General features: G+C 40.4%; 1 protein-coding gene across 4 annotated transcripts in view; it reads left to right on the forward strand.

The window, feature by feature from the left end:
- FAT1 (FAT atypical cadherin 1) overlaps positions 1-16,007 on the forward strand; it is a 127,893-nt gene that overhangs the window by 62,483 nt on the left and 49,403 nt on the right. The gene's annotated exons all lie outside the window — the stretch shown is intronic.

A 16,007-nucleotide genomic window follows, 5' to 3' on the forward strand; every position in this document is an offset into this window, starting at 1 on the left:
GCTTTGTAGAAATCTAAAACAGGTGACCTCACTGAGTCATTCTGGAGAGGAGGGAAGCAGGTCCACGGTCCACTTTTTTTCTCCTTTTGTCTTATTAGGACAAAATAGTTTTTTGAAAAATAAAACCTAAAAATAAAACCAAAAAACCTTCCTAGGACTGGATTTGGTAATCTGAATTTTGGGTTCTAAGCGGCAGGTTTGAACATTTTTTGTGCTTGACCATGGTGCGGGGAACTGTTTTTCTTCATTTTGGATGTTCTTATGTTGTTTAATTGAGTGGGTGGGTTGGGGGGCAGGGCTTTCCTTTTTCAGGGTATACAAGCAGAAGAGACTTGCTCTCTTTTCCTTTCCTGACACTCTTCTGTTGACACCATGAATTTTTAACATGTTTTGTTGAATTACGTCCAATGTCAGGGTAAATTTCCTTTTTACACCCCCCCCCCCCAGAACACCCGCAAACCCCCTCTGCTCCCACCTGCCCCCACCTCCTCTTTGGCTGCATCGGTCCTCTGTATTTAAAAGTCCTTTTTTGTTTGTTAAATTTACTTCTTTTAACATAAATCCCGCTGTTGCTCAAGTGGGAGAGAGACAGGAGCACAGAATGTTAGATTGTCTGAGCCTTGACAGGCCCGGCTCCTGCAGACAAACGCATTATAGCTTCGTTCTGTGGCATGTCAAGGACAGAGAAGGGGAGTCCTGAACAATAGGGACCAGTGTGCACCTCACAGCTTTCATGATTCTACAAGTAGCCTCAGGAAACTGAAACCACCGTAGCAAAATGTCTTTTTATTCTGTATTAACAATTTAACTTTTGAGGCGTGATATGCTACTTTCACAATCTGCAGATAATTTTGAAGTGTTGTTACTTTTATGTGCGGGCGTGCTTTAGAAAAGACCATAGTTTTATTCTCTTATCTATGTACTTGGCATTTTCAAGTTTTGTATGCAAAGCAAACACTGCTCTTTATTTTTAAAAAGCCGTACTGAAGTATAACTGACACACATTTAAAGCCAACAATTTGGTAAGTTTTGACCTAGCAATACAGCTGTGAAACCATTCCCACACTCAAGCAGTGAGTACGTCGGTCTCTTCCACAAGATTCCCATGCCTCTTGTTTCCCTGTCCCCCCAGCTCTTGTCCACCTGCATCCTCATACAACCGCTCATCTGCTTTAGGTCACTATGTGCATTTCCTAAAGTTTTATGGAAATAGACTCATGGAGTATATACTCTCTTTTCCTGGAAAAACTTCTTTGTACTTAATGTATTTGCTTTGAGATTCCTGCATGTTTTAGTGCCAAAAGGATCTTTTTATTGCGGAGTATCCTTTGCCTAGGTACACCGTAATTTATCCGGTCACCTGTTGTTGGGCATTTGTGTTCCTGTGCTTTTTGGCTGTTACAAATTAAGCTCCTGTGAACATTTGGGAAGAAGTCTCTGTGTGGACATATACTCGCATTTCTCTTCACTTTTCACCTGGGAGGGGACAGTTGTCTGGAAACTGTCTTGAGGCTATAAGCTGGGACATTGTTGGTTCCCATCTCAGGGAGGACTGGCTGGCTTTGTCTGTTATCTCATGTCCCATAAACCCTTACTTCACTTATTTTGTCTGTTTTGTTTTGTTTTGTTTTGTTTTATTTTCTGGTGGAGGGTAAATCTGACCCCCTGGCTGGAAGTGGTGGAAGTTTATCTACTGCTTTTTAATTGAGAGAGAGAGAAAAAAAAAAAGCTTATTCAATTTAGAACTGCCATAAATATGTATATACTGTTAAAACCTCATGTAATTAGTAGGAGTCATCTTAGCCATTTTTTGGTATGTTTTTAAGGAGTGAAAATTGAGTGTCTAGGTTTATCTTAAGCAGAAGCTCAGCAACATTCTGGGTTTGTCTGTGGTACACTTTCATCCCTAGATTTGTATCACAGTATTGTGCCTAATGCCCAGAATGGGGATTCTCAAGTTCTGACTGGAACCATCCATCATCACTGTGTTCTAGTTAGGAAGACTGGAAAGCAGAGGTGTGTTTGCGCACAGATGCACGTGTGCCTGTGTGTGTAGAACGTAAATTACATAAATTACATTACCTGTTATAGATAGTGCATTCAGAGTACAGAATTCAGAAGGTACAAAAAGGTATCCAGTGGAAATTTTTGTTCCTTTTCAGTTCCATAGACACACTGTTTTCTTCCTTAATATATTAATTAGGTTTTATTTTCTCTCTCCTTGATGCTCTCGTGTCTAGGGCCCCCCCTGACCTGGGCAGAGACTGAAATCGCATAGAGATTGCATAGGATCCACTTTTCATATGCATACAAGCAAGTCCAGAACCCATAATTGGAATTACTTCCTTTATCCAGCTGTGTTCTCTATTTGAGCCCCTATCTGACCACCTGCCTTAATCTCCCAGATTCAGGTATCGACGACCAGCACAGCCCTCTCTGCTCCAGAGCCCACTGAGATCATTCAAACCGGCCAGTCCTAAACCTGCTTCTTCTGCTTTGCTTGTGTATTTTGTGGAACCCACAACAAAGTCTCTTTCCCATGCTCTCTCCTCCTTCCTTCTACCCCCTGGCTGACCTGGCGTGTCCCTGAGTGCCCCTGTGTGGCATGGTGTGTCCCCTCTGGGGATTGTAACCAACTCTCTCTTGAGTGACAGTGGTGTCCTGACTTGTGGGCCTCACCATACTTGAATAATAAAACCTACATTTTGAAACACTTTGAGGCAGCTAGTGTTTGCAGTTTCTTTCCCTTCTATACAAACAAGAAGACATAACTGGTTTTTTCCTCTTCTTTCTAGACAGGTACGGTCATAGGACATGAAGTGATACCCATCTTGGGTTTTTCTCTTAACGGTATTGGATGCTGCGCTTTAGGAAAATGACTTTATTTATCGATGGACTTTGCCACATTATCATAGAAATACTGTGCATATGCACGTCCATCTCACCACCCATTTTGCTGATCCACTGGTTTTACGCTGTCTAGTAAATATATTTTTATATCTTATTTGTGGATGTATATCTTCCTGTCTGGGAACAAATACACTGAAAACAATTTTTATGGTTAAAAGTAAATGCATCAGACACGTTTGGTAAGTCAAAGGAGAGGCATTCTTGAATATATGTGAGCGTGTGATTTCTGTGTGTCTCTGCGTGTGCATGGTAAAAGGGCTTAGGCTCTTTGACAGCTGTTGGATCCATTTCCATCCCCTTGGAATCTTAAATGGTTTAAAAACGAGTTGGAGGCTTTCAGCTATTTTCTTAGCTTTTCCTTTATCAATTCTGTAGAGTTAAAATTTCACCTCTTTTGGAGGCTGATCTCTTCTCATTATTGGATCTGGAGCACATGGCACAGTTTGAATCGTGTAAGTCCTGCTGCTTCTCTCTCTTCAGGCTGATTTCCATCAGGCTCTCTCATGCCTGTTACCTTTGAGATTTGAGCTTGAAAAAGACCGCCAAAGAGAAGCCAGCAAACCGTGGCTTTCCTTCCTTTGCCGCCCTTCTGTGTTGTTCTCTGATCTTTCCTGGACCAGTCTTGCACCCTGCCGCTGTTCCTTGACCTCGCTCTTGGATCAGGCCGGAACAAAACTTTCATTAGGAGTCAGAGGGCTGCTGACAAGTGTAGCTTATTATGTATTAGGTGCATTGAGCTTTATCTCTGACAAGCAACCTCACATACTTCTTCTTTACAAGAAACCCTGGGAGACGGCTGGAGCTGCAAACAGTACCAAGAGTCTGCTGTCTTCCCCATTGGTGTTTTTCCCATTTTACAAATAATTACATGACTTCAGAGAGGTAAAGGTCACCTGGGGGTTGGCGCCAGAAAGACATAAATTCCCTAACTGCCACTTCTGGGAGCACAGCCCCTCCCACATTTGCCCTGTGTGCTTGTGGGTTTGGGATGTAAATGTGGTTTGGGAACCAGTTTTTCTGTACCTTCTCTGTTCTTTGTGTCGAGGAATTCCTCTATGACATAATGGTTGCTTTTTAGGCTAATCTTATTTCTATAATATTTTTAGACCAAAGAGCATGAAGTTTCTAAATAACGCTAGATGTATAAACTTAGTTTTATTAACCATGTACTGCAAGGAACATTAAGCTTTTTCTGTAAAGGGCGAGGTAGTAAATATTTTAGGCTTTGTGGGCCATCCTGTCTCTGTCACAGCCACTCCGCTCTGTCACTGAGTGGAAGTAGCCATAGACAAAATGAAAATGAATGGGCCCGGCTGTCTTCCAATAAAACTTTATTTATGGACATTGCAATTTGAGTTTCGTGTATTTTTCATGTGTCACAATATAGTCTTCTTTTGATTTATTTTTCTCCCCCGGCCCTTTAAGGATGTAAAAGCCATTCTGAGTTTGCAAGCCATACAAAAATGGGTTGATGGTAGTTTTTTGGCTCCTGATATATTGGTCTATTTATTAGTTGGACTAGTTAAATTGTTGATTTATTTCTCAGGGGTAGACTATTTATTTGATAGTCATCAAGTAAAAATTGAGAACTGTTCCCATGGCTAAGCAGTATATACTAACAAAACAATCTGTGTTTGCTTCTCCAGATTATTAAAGTTATTCTTCAAAGAATAGTAGTTAGGATATTAGTTATCGTGGTTAAAGTCTCAGATAAGATTTAGCATGTTGATGACAGACTATTAGCCCTCTTCTCCTTTGAGAAAAAACTATTTCTCATTAGAAAATAGAGTATTTCCAAGTTTTGAGATTTTCACACTTTTTTGTGTGTGCTGGGGTATCCTGTTAAAACTATTTCAGAGGTTGAAATGCCCGCTCTCACAGTCGGCCGTAAGTATGCTTATCAGATCTTGACCACTTTCTCCAGTTTTGTTCCTATTCCCTTATTCTGAGTTAAGATAGTCATGGTTCCAAATACCTAATGACAGCTTCACATGCTTTGTAGAGGACAACTTTATACAGGGCCCCGATTTTCATTCATTTATTTACATGTAGGATAGTGTATTTAATGTAGAATTATTTTAAGTTCAGTATGAGACATGTTTACTTGATTTCAGAAAGATTTGGTCGTGTTTATAGAAGTTATATACATATATATGCGTGTGCGTGCGTGCATGTGTAGGTTATGTGTAGTAATCCCTAAAGCATGGTAAAGACTTACAATTGTGTGACCTAGAGGTTTGCAGGGATGCTGGGTACTCATCCGTGTTCTAGTCCAGTATCATACTGCCATAATTTTTTTTTTTCTCAAAGTAAATGGTGTTTTATTGTGGCTGGAACGGAGGCTGAACAAAGTGCAATAGGAAGTAGCTACAGCTGCAAACAACTTCCAAGGGTTTCCGGTAACATTTGATAGCCACAAAGGAAGGAAATAAAGGGCCAGTCACTTTACAATGGCAGGAATTCATTTAAGGAGAAAAAAAAGTTTTTACCTATTTGTAATCTTTTTCCATGCAGATACTTTAAGGAAAAGTCTAAAGATTTTTCTTACCTGTTCCTCTTGCTTATTTTTTATTTTATAGTGAAATAAAGAAAGAGTCTGAAAGAAGTGAAGTTTTATTCAGTGCTTTTTTGCACATGTTGAAGAAGATACGCTTTTCTTCTTAAAATCTGTTAGTCTTGAATCCTTCTGATAAGTTTTATAAAGGAGTATTCTGGGTTTGTTTTTCATACATTGCTGAATGTTATTTCTTAAAATTATTTTAAGGACCAGTATTTTCAGGTTTTCCATTTACGTGCCTTTCTCAAAATTATTTTAAGGACCAGTATTTTCAGATTTTCCATTTAGGTGCCCTTTTTGTCAACATGATGTGGCCCTTATAAAATGGGTTGGGTTTCTTTCCCTCCCCACCTCTGCTGTATCTGACATTTATAGGAATGTTGAAGGCAATTCCTGATAAAATGCATGTGGCTTTTGATCTTGTGTTTATCTTAGGTTTTAATACCATGAAGTTTCAACAAGAAACAGCTAGTAAAATGGAATTAAAGCCAGAAGAGGGAGGTCTTGGAGACTTCAGGGTATAAATTCCTACCCAGGCACTTACCCGTGTGACTTTAGATTTGGTCGTTGGATTCATTTTGTAAGTAAGGATTTTCTATGGGACTCTGAAACCTCGAACCGAGTGAGTCCCCAGCGCCTGTGCAGCCTTGACAGTCTATGAATAGAATCCCATTTTTGGCTCTAAGCCTAATCCTGCCGGCACCAGGACTGCAGTGACAAACAGTAGCCGCTCAGATGCCGCAGCTGCCGGCGGAGCTCCAGGCGGGCCGGTTACGTGCGGGCTTCGGCCCTGCACCACCTAAATAAAGACCGCGCGGTTCTGCGGAGCATCTCTGAGCTCATGGTCTGAAGCTCCGGGGGGTGGATGTTGAGTGATAACTACAGGAAAAATGCAGAGTCCTCTCTCGGCCTCTAAGGCGATCTGTATTTTTAGAATGGGGCTGAGCTAGCGATGCCCAGCCTCCCTGCCTGCCTTGTCCGAGTGGGTGCTTGGGTGCCTGCCCGTGTGGGTGGGCATTCGGGCTCAGCTTAGGGCTTCCAGGGCCAGGCCCAACCCGTACCCATTTATTAAATCCAGCCCAGACCCAGACGTGCTAGTGAGTGTGTGGTTGCTGCTCAAGACTCACTTTACATTTGACAAAGATTTTTAAAAAATGGTGGAATTCATAGGACTTTTCAGTTGCACCTGTTGGAAGAGGAGTCTTTTATAGTTTGAACAGAGAAATGCTATTTTTATTTTGTTTTATTTTTTTTAAGCTTTTATTCATGAGACAGAGAGGCAGAGACACAGGCAGAGGGAGAAGCAGGCCCCATGCAGGGAGCCCGATATGGGACTCGATCCCGGGTCTCCAGGATCAGGCCTTGGGCTGAAGGTAGCGCTAAACCACTGAGCCACCCGGGCTGCCCGAGAAATGCTATCTTTGGTCCAGTTTCCTGTCCTACAGCCTGGGTACCTCTGTCTACCCACTGTGTGGTCACCCAGGACTTGAGCTGGGATCTTTGTCACTTGGAATTGTCATCAGCCTTGTTCTGAGAACGTTTTCATTTTATTAAAGCTGGTTGGGAACCGATGTGTAAGGCCTTCTGTCCCATGGAAAACCATTTACTGAGCGGCAGTCACGTGCTGCGTGGAACTCTCCAGTTTCTGTCTCCTGCTTTCCTGTCTCACTGTGCTTTCCTGGCTTTAATACTTCATTTAACAAAGTAGAATAAGTACTGATTGTGTTTCCTCCCCTGTGTTCCGTGCATTTGATTAGTTCTTGTGGTTCTTTGGTAGCTTAACAAACTTAAGCAGGCTGTATTTCAGTAGTGTACAGTGGAAGTTTAAAAAACAAAAATCATCATGAGCCCAGAATTTAAACTACATCCCCCATAAAGTTCTAAAATGCTTTTGTTTACCTTCTGACCTCTCCTATCTTCTCTCTATTTATTTTGTAGCGTCTGTGTTAATTTTTCCTGGTAGAGGCATTTTACTGTTTTGGTTTTTTTTTTTTCATAGCCTATAATATATGTAAGAGGAATGAGAGGTCATTATGGCTAAACTAGAAAGGATCGTTGTGGCAAATGTAGGGCAAGCACAGGTAAATTCTTTCTGACAAAGAATATTTTACAGGGTAAATGGTTTTTGAAACATTTTTTCTTTATTATTCTCATGGTACCCTGAGGCCCATGGTGCTTGTTAAATGAACTCTTAAAAGAGCAGTGAGGAAGGAAGAAAATAGATGGGGGAAAGAGGCAGCAAGAAATTGTTTCAGTTTCTTCAGAATAAAAGGGTTTTTTTTCTCTCTTGGTTTTTAGTTGAAATAACTTTCTAATTAGGGCTTTATATTTTATAGGCATTAAGCTAGTATTTATAATTATTGTTAATAGGGTTACTGAAAAATATTTAGGCTTTTCTTTTTTTTTAAGATTTTATTTATTTATTCATGAGAGACACAGAGAGAGAGAGACAGGCAGAGGGAGAAGCAGGCTCCCCTATGGGGAACCTGAGGCGGGACTCCATCCTGGGACTCCAGGATCATGCCCTGAGCCAAGGGAGATACTCAACCACTGAGCCACCCAGGCGTCCCCAGGGTGTTTTTTTTTTTTTTTTTTTAATTTCACTCTTCCCATGGGGGAGGAAAGAATATGAAAAATACTAAAAAGATTCAACTGTGTACAATTTGTTGCATATTTTATATATTAATTTTTAAAAAGGAAGACTTAATTTACGTCTGACTCTCAGACACAGTAGTTTAGGAGGCTCCCTCCAGAACTGAGAGTCACCTTCCTCTTCCTTTTAAAATGTCCTTTGGCTCTAGCAAGCTTAGTTTTTACAGTAAGAGTACATTTTAGAACATATGATACACTCTTAATAAGTTTTTGTTAAAAACGTAGTAGAGGGGTGCCTGGGTGATGCAGTCGCCTGAGCCTCCTACTCCTGATTTTAGCTCAGGTCATGATCTCAGGGCTGTGAGATTGAGCCCCCCATCGGCTCTGTGCTGGGTGTGGAGCCTGCTTAAGATTCTCTCTCCCTCTCTCTGCCCAGCCCCTTCCTCTATAAAAAGAAGTATTGGAAAAAAAATTGTAAAAGATATACTACTGTCATATTTCTAAGTTTTAATTTTTAAATTTGGGGTTTGGACTTTTATGAAGGCGTATACACATATCGCGTATCATATATAAATATATTACCTTTTTAGTTTTTGTAAAACTTGCTTGAACCATGTGTTTAACAGCCTATTTACTGGGGTATTACAGTTTTATCGCAATTGTTCTTAGTGTTGATGATTCTTGAAGCACTGACTGTCCTGGGAGCAGTCCTTGCTAAGATAGGGGTTGAGGGCAGCCCCAGTGGCTCAGCGGTTTAGCTCCACCTTCAGCCCAGGGTGTGATCCTGGAGACCCAGGATCGAGTCCCACGTCGGGCTCCTGCATGGAGCCTGCTTCTCCCTCTGCCTGTGTCTCTGCCTCTCTCTCTCTGTGTGTGTCTCTCATGAATAAATAAATATTTAAAAAGAGATGGGAATTGAAAGTAGAAAGGTAGAAATCAGACTTCCAGATCATGGTAGTAACAACTCCTAAGGAAATCACAGTGTCTTAAACTAAATACTTATTTTACCACCATATATACCACAGTTGAAGTTCCTGAACTTAGTAAAGAACAGGCTATATTAAAGTATTCTAGCAAAATCGGGGGAAACAGTTGAAAATAATACACCTAAATTGCATACCTATAGTCAAGGGGCTAATCACAATAGTGCTGTGATTAATAAAGCTCTGTAAAAAGGGTACAGAGTCTTGAGGACGTTTACAAAGGAAGCCAGACTGGATGGCTAGAGGTCGTCTTAGAATAATGTAAGAAGCTCCTGTGTGTTCACTGAGTAATTTTGTGATGTGATCATTATACACACTAAATATGTAATTATGGTGTATGCAATTTAAGGTTATTTGTGTGAGCTAAGAGTTTGGGTTCTGGGGTCAGATGGACTTAGGGTCACATCTCTGCCCTGCCACTTACTAGCTTTGTGACTGTATACCTCAAAAGCCTCCAGTATCTTTTTTTTTTTTTAAGATTTTATTTATTTATTCATGAGAATACACAGAGAGGAGAGAGAGAGGGAGAGAGGCAAAGACCCTGGCAGAGGGAGAAGCAGGCTCCATGCAGGGAGCCTGATGTGGGATTCGATCCCGGTCTCCAGGATCATGCCCTGGGCTGTAGGTGGCGCTAAACCACTGAGCCACCGGGGCTGCCCAGCCTCCAGTATCTTAAGATCATCTATTATTGGCTCCCTTGTGGGGTTGCTGTGATTATTCATTGAGAATGACCGATATAGTGCCTAGCCCAGAGCCAGATGCTTGGAAGCACATCATTAGTGTTGCCTAAAAAGTGAGCTATGAGACCATAGTTTAATACTTGTCTGTACCTTTTAGGTCTAAGAGCTAGTTTCCTTAAATGAATTGCATGCCTTTGAGGACATGGGCCTTGTCCTAAGCTTTTGTTTGTGTGTCATGGAGTGTTCAGAGAAGAAGTCCTGAAAAAATGGATTGAATAACTAAATACAGACTGGGCAAGTGGGTGACTTTTGAGTTAGTAAACCTTATGACAGCATCAACAGTGCTTATGAACATACATGCCATTGGTTAATTTTTAGTTCTTAGAAATCAGAAGCTAAAAATAAAATTTGGTATTGATTCCCCACCCCACCCCAAGTCTTTCAACATAGAGATTCTTGATTTTTAGGTGCTTAGGTGAAGCTGTAAACTACCACCAACCAACCAGGTTTCTTTGTCCCCAGCTGAGCCCAAGTGAGAAAGACTAGGAGAAGGGAAGGGATGTGCGGAGGGAAGCATTGTGCGGCAGCATCAGCATGTCAGAATCTTGGACATTGTTGCTTCTTCACTCTTTAAGACAAGTATTTACAGAATTTAGAATTTGATGCCAATATATTTGCCGTGGAATCACCACTTCAAATTCTAACTACAGAGCAAGATTTGGCATATTGTCGTTACCAGGTTTTGGTTTTGACAGGGATAATTTGAAAATTGGATCCTCCCTGAAAGAGTGGAAATGACTGGAGACTATTTAAATTATTTAAATTAACTTAAAAATTCAGTTTTGTGGTCCCATGAGCCATGCCTCCAGTGCTCAGCAGCCACATCTGCTGGGCGCTACCTCAGAGGACAGTGCAGATTGAAGAAGTTGCCCATCACAGAAAGTTCTGTTGGATGCTGCTTTTCTACAATATCTGTTACTGTAGCTCATGCATTATTCTAAAATGAGCAAAAGGGTACAAACGCCAAAGTAGTTGTAGGGACTAGAGGAGAATAATCAGAGAAATGGGAAATGTGAATTAGGTGAGTAGACTCCCCCCAACCTCCAGCCCTTCCTCGATCTTTCCCCTTCCTCTGCTTATTCTCAAGTAGAGTCATTGGAAAATGGTTCAGAGTAAATTTCCTGCCAAGCAAGGTGAACACATGGCCATACTGTTTTCTCTCCAAAACCAAGACTTTTTTAAAAAAAATTCATTTTATTTTATTTTTTTTAAAGGTTTTATTTATTTAGGAGAGGGAGGGAGAGAGAGAGAGAGAGAGAGGGGCAGAGACACAGGCAGAGGGAGAAGCAGGCTCCATGCAGGGAGCCTGACAACGTGGGACTGGATCCCGGGTCTCCAGGATCACACCCTGGGCTAAAGGCGGCGCTAAACCACTGAGCCACCCGGGCTGCCTATTTTTTAAAATTTAAATACAGTTTTGGTTCTTTGGAAACTCCTACTACTTATCATTAGTATTTGCTCTCTTGTTGTGTTGAACCTTAATCCCATTTGGAAATTTTTCCCACTCCTCCTTCCCTGGCTGTCATGTAGTTAACATCTGCAGCACTGATGTTTCAAACCATCTTTTATAGAACTAGATCTTTCACTTCCCCCTCTCGTTTCCCTCATCCTTACTGTGGACTTCAGGCTCTGGTGCTCTGGGTGTATTGAATTCTCAGCTCCGCACCTTGCTGAATGATGTGGAGTAAGCAGTCTAATTTCTCTGAACCTGTAAAAATGTGTATTTATTATGATACAGATATTGCCGCTTATATCCATCTGGATTAAATGGGATAATTTACTCAAAGCTCATAGCACAATACCTTGGCATCTAGGAAGTCAGATAACAATTAGAGATGAGGTCATCTGATGCATTATTTAGCTCCTGCTGTGTAGTAAACTGTCCCAGAATTGAGTGGCTTAAAACCACCACCTATAGTTTAGTATAAGATTCTGCTGGGCGGTTCTGGTCTTGTCCAGGCCTGACCAATCTTTTCATGCAATGGTGGTCATTTGACTGGTTGGCTTTGAGGCTGGCTGGTCCTGGATAGCCTCACTTGGATATTGGGTGCTGGGCTGGTTGTCTGCTGGGACTACTGTCTAGTAGTCTAGACGGCTAGACTACCTGTGTAGACTATGTGTATCTCATCATCCAGCCAAGTTAAAGCTCTCCTCGATTAGAGAGCCCTCAGCAAGAGCCCTTGCCTCTCCCTGTGTTCTATATGAACTCTACACTCAAGTCTCACTTTCATATTATTTCCTCAATGTGGTCTTTGCCTTCACCTTTGTTCCTTGGCAACAAGACCTTCTTAGTGCATGCCACAGAGCAGTTGAACGAATACCTGAATATAGCTCCACCTTTGTGGATGGTCTCATGTTATCTTCACCTACTAATCCTTTCATGTTGACTTTGATGTGCTACCTGCTTTGTGACGTCCATTTGATCTCTTAAACTTTGGGAAGTTCGGAGGTGGTTTTTGGTATTGATTTATAAGAAACGTCAAAGAGTAAAATTTTGTATTGAAACAGTTAATTTAACTGTTCTTAAATGGTTCTCGTCTCTAAATGCTAATGTGGTATTGAAAAGCTATGAAGAGTTTTTTGGTTTTTTTTAATGATCCTCAACCATAGGAAAGGTTGGTTTCCTAGTTTTACATATATTTATGGGGTAAATTGGTAGCTGCTAGTGGGTGAGAATATAGTATTTTTGCTAACTCCGTTCTTCTATATAATATTGGTCTACACAATGAGATGTTTTTCTAGGCCAAGGAAAGAAATTTTCTCTTTTCATTTCTATTTTTAATTTAATAGTGCTCCACAGAAAAGATAAAGCACAGTTGCAAAAGGCAGCATTTGCATATATATTTTCTTGCTTTGTCCACTCATTTTACTTTCTAACTTGCTTTTTTTGACCTACTAAATGAATAATGATTATTGCTGATGTGTGTGTGTGTGTGTGTGTTCTCCTAAACTTTATGTAAGTCGCAGTTCAGAGTTTATGGAGACTTGAAATACCAAAGTGCAGTAAGTTATGCAGTACGGGGTGATGGGGAGGAAAAGAAACCCCAAACAGTCTCATTAGGGTGTCGGGAAAACTGAACTCTAATCCTGACTCTGATAATGACTTACTGGTGGCCTTGAGACAATTTAACTTCCCTTTGGCTTAGGCAGCTGAGCTCAATAATCTTGAAGGTTTCTCTCTAGCTTTGAAATATGCTGTTTCTAAAATCATGCTATTTCTATTAAGTATTTGTCTTCCTGGGATTTCATAATAAACATTAAAGATGAGCACAAATGTTTAAAATGAAAGAAAGGGATATACTTATTAGGGTATTTAATAGCAACAGGGTTAATAACATGTCCTGGGTATGTAGGAAAAGGATTCTTGGGATTCATCTTTCGATACAGGTGTTTGTCAAGTAGGATTGAGATGTACAGAATCACAGTGGAAATGAATATGAAATGCATGATGGATTCCACAGCTGAGGTGGTGTGGCTAAAGCTCTGCATATTTGGGTATAGCCTCCTAATGGGGTCAACTGTTTTAAGGTAGAGGGTACTTCCCAGTACTATCCATGGTTTTCCTCATATTGTCCTGCTTCCTTAGGAAATTTTGTTTTCTTGTCAGAGTTCATTTTCTATGCAAATTTTACAAGCATGAATTTCCCCTTAGGGGGTGCAGCACCTCTTGCCACCCCCACCCCCCCACCGTGCATATATATGCACAGCCTCCCCCTGGGGTTGGTATTAGGCAAAAGAAAGCAATGTAGTACTTTCTTTAGGATTTCTTTTGGCCTGAGTGTTGTGAATCTAGAAAGAAAGGTCATCTTGTTCATCTGAAATATTTTATTATGTGTTTATGAGAATTTTACATGTAATTTAAATTTTGGTTACCACACAAGGTTGGCGGCCACTGTATTGGTGAGCCCGGGTCTAGATCTTCATCATCCCTCATGTGTGTACTTGGTCAAAACATCGCTCAATGTGAACCTGTCTCCTCTTCATAAGAGAAGTACTTTTCTTAGTCTCCTTCCTGCCTCCCTGGCTCTCATTTTAGTTTCTTTTCTAAGCTTCCCTGACCTACTTGGAGGAGAGACTTTCTCCCTAAAATTCTCTGCCCTGGGCTTGTGGGACACACGGTTTTCTTTCAGCCAAATGCTCCCTAGACTTCCTCATGGTTCTAAACATGGCTGTCACCTGCTTTCATAAAACATTGGCCCACCATTCTCTTTTTTTTCCTCACATCCTCTTCTGCTTGTGGTATAACCCAAATCTGCCTGCCTCCAACTACCCCCCCCCCCCGCACTTGACATCTGTGCCTCTCCGTGTCTGCTGGATGCCACCGTCACCTGGACCACCTGTCACAGAATAAATGCATGTTAAATCATTTTCTGTTAGCTCATAGAAAAGCTATAAATGTGTATCATTATTTCCAAGTGTAGTTTTGTGTGTCACTCAAATATTTTTAATGCTGCTCTTTTTTTTTTTTTTTAATGCTGCTCTTTTAATGGTTTTAAGGAATTCATATGTTCACACATTTAGGTATTTTTTTTAGAGTAATAGAGATGTAGCCATATAACCAAGATCTACAAGGAAGTCAGGCTCTGTCCTCATGGGCTTTGCAGGCTACAAAAGAAGACCTCAAGATGTGTGACTGTAGTGCCGTGGGGTGATGTTACAAGAGAGCAGATGTCAGAGCTCAGAACTCAGCAGCAGGACCCAGGCCACACCTGTCAGGGCAGGCCTCAGAAATGATATCTAAGCTGGGAGGTGAAGGAGTGGATATAGCAGTAACTGGCTAAAAAAAAATGTATAAGAAAGGAACATTAGAATTCATTGCATTTGAATGAAATTAATGTTCCATTTGCATTAACAGAGGAGAATTAATTTGAAACATATGGAGAGTGCAAGTAACAAACCTACATGTTTGTTTTTTGTCTTTATGTTGAATTTGGAGCATGGATGTGGGCACATCCTTTGTGAGCAGTCTGTGCTATAAGTAAACTGTAAAGTGGGGGATTTTATTTGCTAATGGATAGTTACTTGTTTGCTATAGAAACTTATTTGCTAAAGGATATTCATGCAACAAATGATTAGGTTCTACAGAAGCAGGATGCTATTTTGCTGTGAAAGTGCCAAGCTGTTGCCCCTGTGATGTTGCCATTGATAACAGTTTTTTGATGGGCACCTTAGGACAATTAGATGGGACCTAATCACAGTGATTTCCTGTCATTTTTGAACTACTTAAAACCACAATCAGAAAGTGGTAAACTTTTGATAGGAAAAAAGAGGAATTAACTTTAAAAGGTTTTTGACTAATGAAAATCAAACCTGTGCCACATTAAAGCAGTGTTTTCACACCATTAAGCATTGTAAAGCATTTTCCTTCCATTGTAACGCATTCTCTTTTAATCTATAAGTATGGTTTGGGAAAAACCCCAGATTCTAGTCTACAATGTAGTCTTGTTAACAAGAGCACCTTGCTTCCTTAAATTGGGGGAATATAATGTTGATTGAGATCCTTAGTAACTATTTAAGGAAAAAAAAAATACTTCAGATTAAATGAAAACACAAATCTTTCATTTACAAATTTAAAGACGCATTTCGAATAGCCTTTAATTGGTAGTTGTGTGAAATTAGGATAATAGGAGAAAATCAATTATAGCAATAAAGTCTGTTCTTAAATATCAATTATTTGAAGTATTTCCCTGTGTGAAAAAAAATCCTCAAAAAGCTGGGCGGGAGAAAGGTGGTTCCTGGCAGGTGTCTTGCCACATTAGTTTTTACCTGAGCTTCAGATCTGGCATCAGACTCAGCACAGGCTGTAGAAGATATTTTAGTGATTGGGGGAATTTTGTGTTTTGTGAAGTACAGAATATATTCAATCAGTTTTAATGGTCCTCTGGGATTCAACACATGTTGATAGTTTAGCCGACTGTTATTAAAGTTCTAGAGATTGAAACTATGGATTTTCTAGTTTGATACAAAAATCAAATAAAGAATATGGGGTTTCTTTGAGGATCATTTTTGTTTTCTTTCACTGGAAATTAATTGGTACTTGAGCAGTGTGTCCTGGAAAATCACATTACTTTTATAACAGTTCTTCACTTATGAAGGTTAATGATTCAAAGGTAATAAATCAGTCAACATTAGATTTTCCAGTGGTCCTTTTTTAATATAGTTATAGAAGATTTCTCTGTTAATTCTTAATCATTACTGCAGTAGTTAGAGGATTTTGAAAACCTG

Source organism: Nyctereutes procyonoides, unplaced genomic scaffold (assembly GCF_905146905.1).
Source record: "Nyctereutes procyonoides isolate TBG_1078 unplaced genomic scaffold, NYPRO_anot_genome, whole genome shotgun sequence".
In the NCBI taxonomy this organism is placed as follows: Eukaryota; Metazoa; Chordata; class Mammalia; order Carnivora; family Canidae; genus Nyctereutes; species Nyctereutes procyonoides.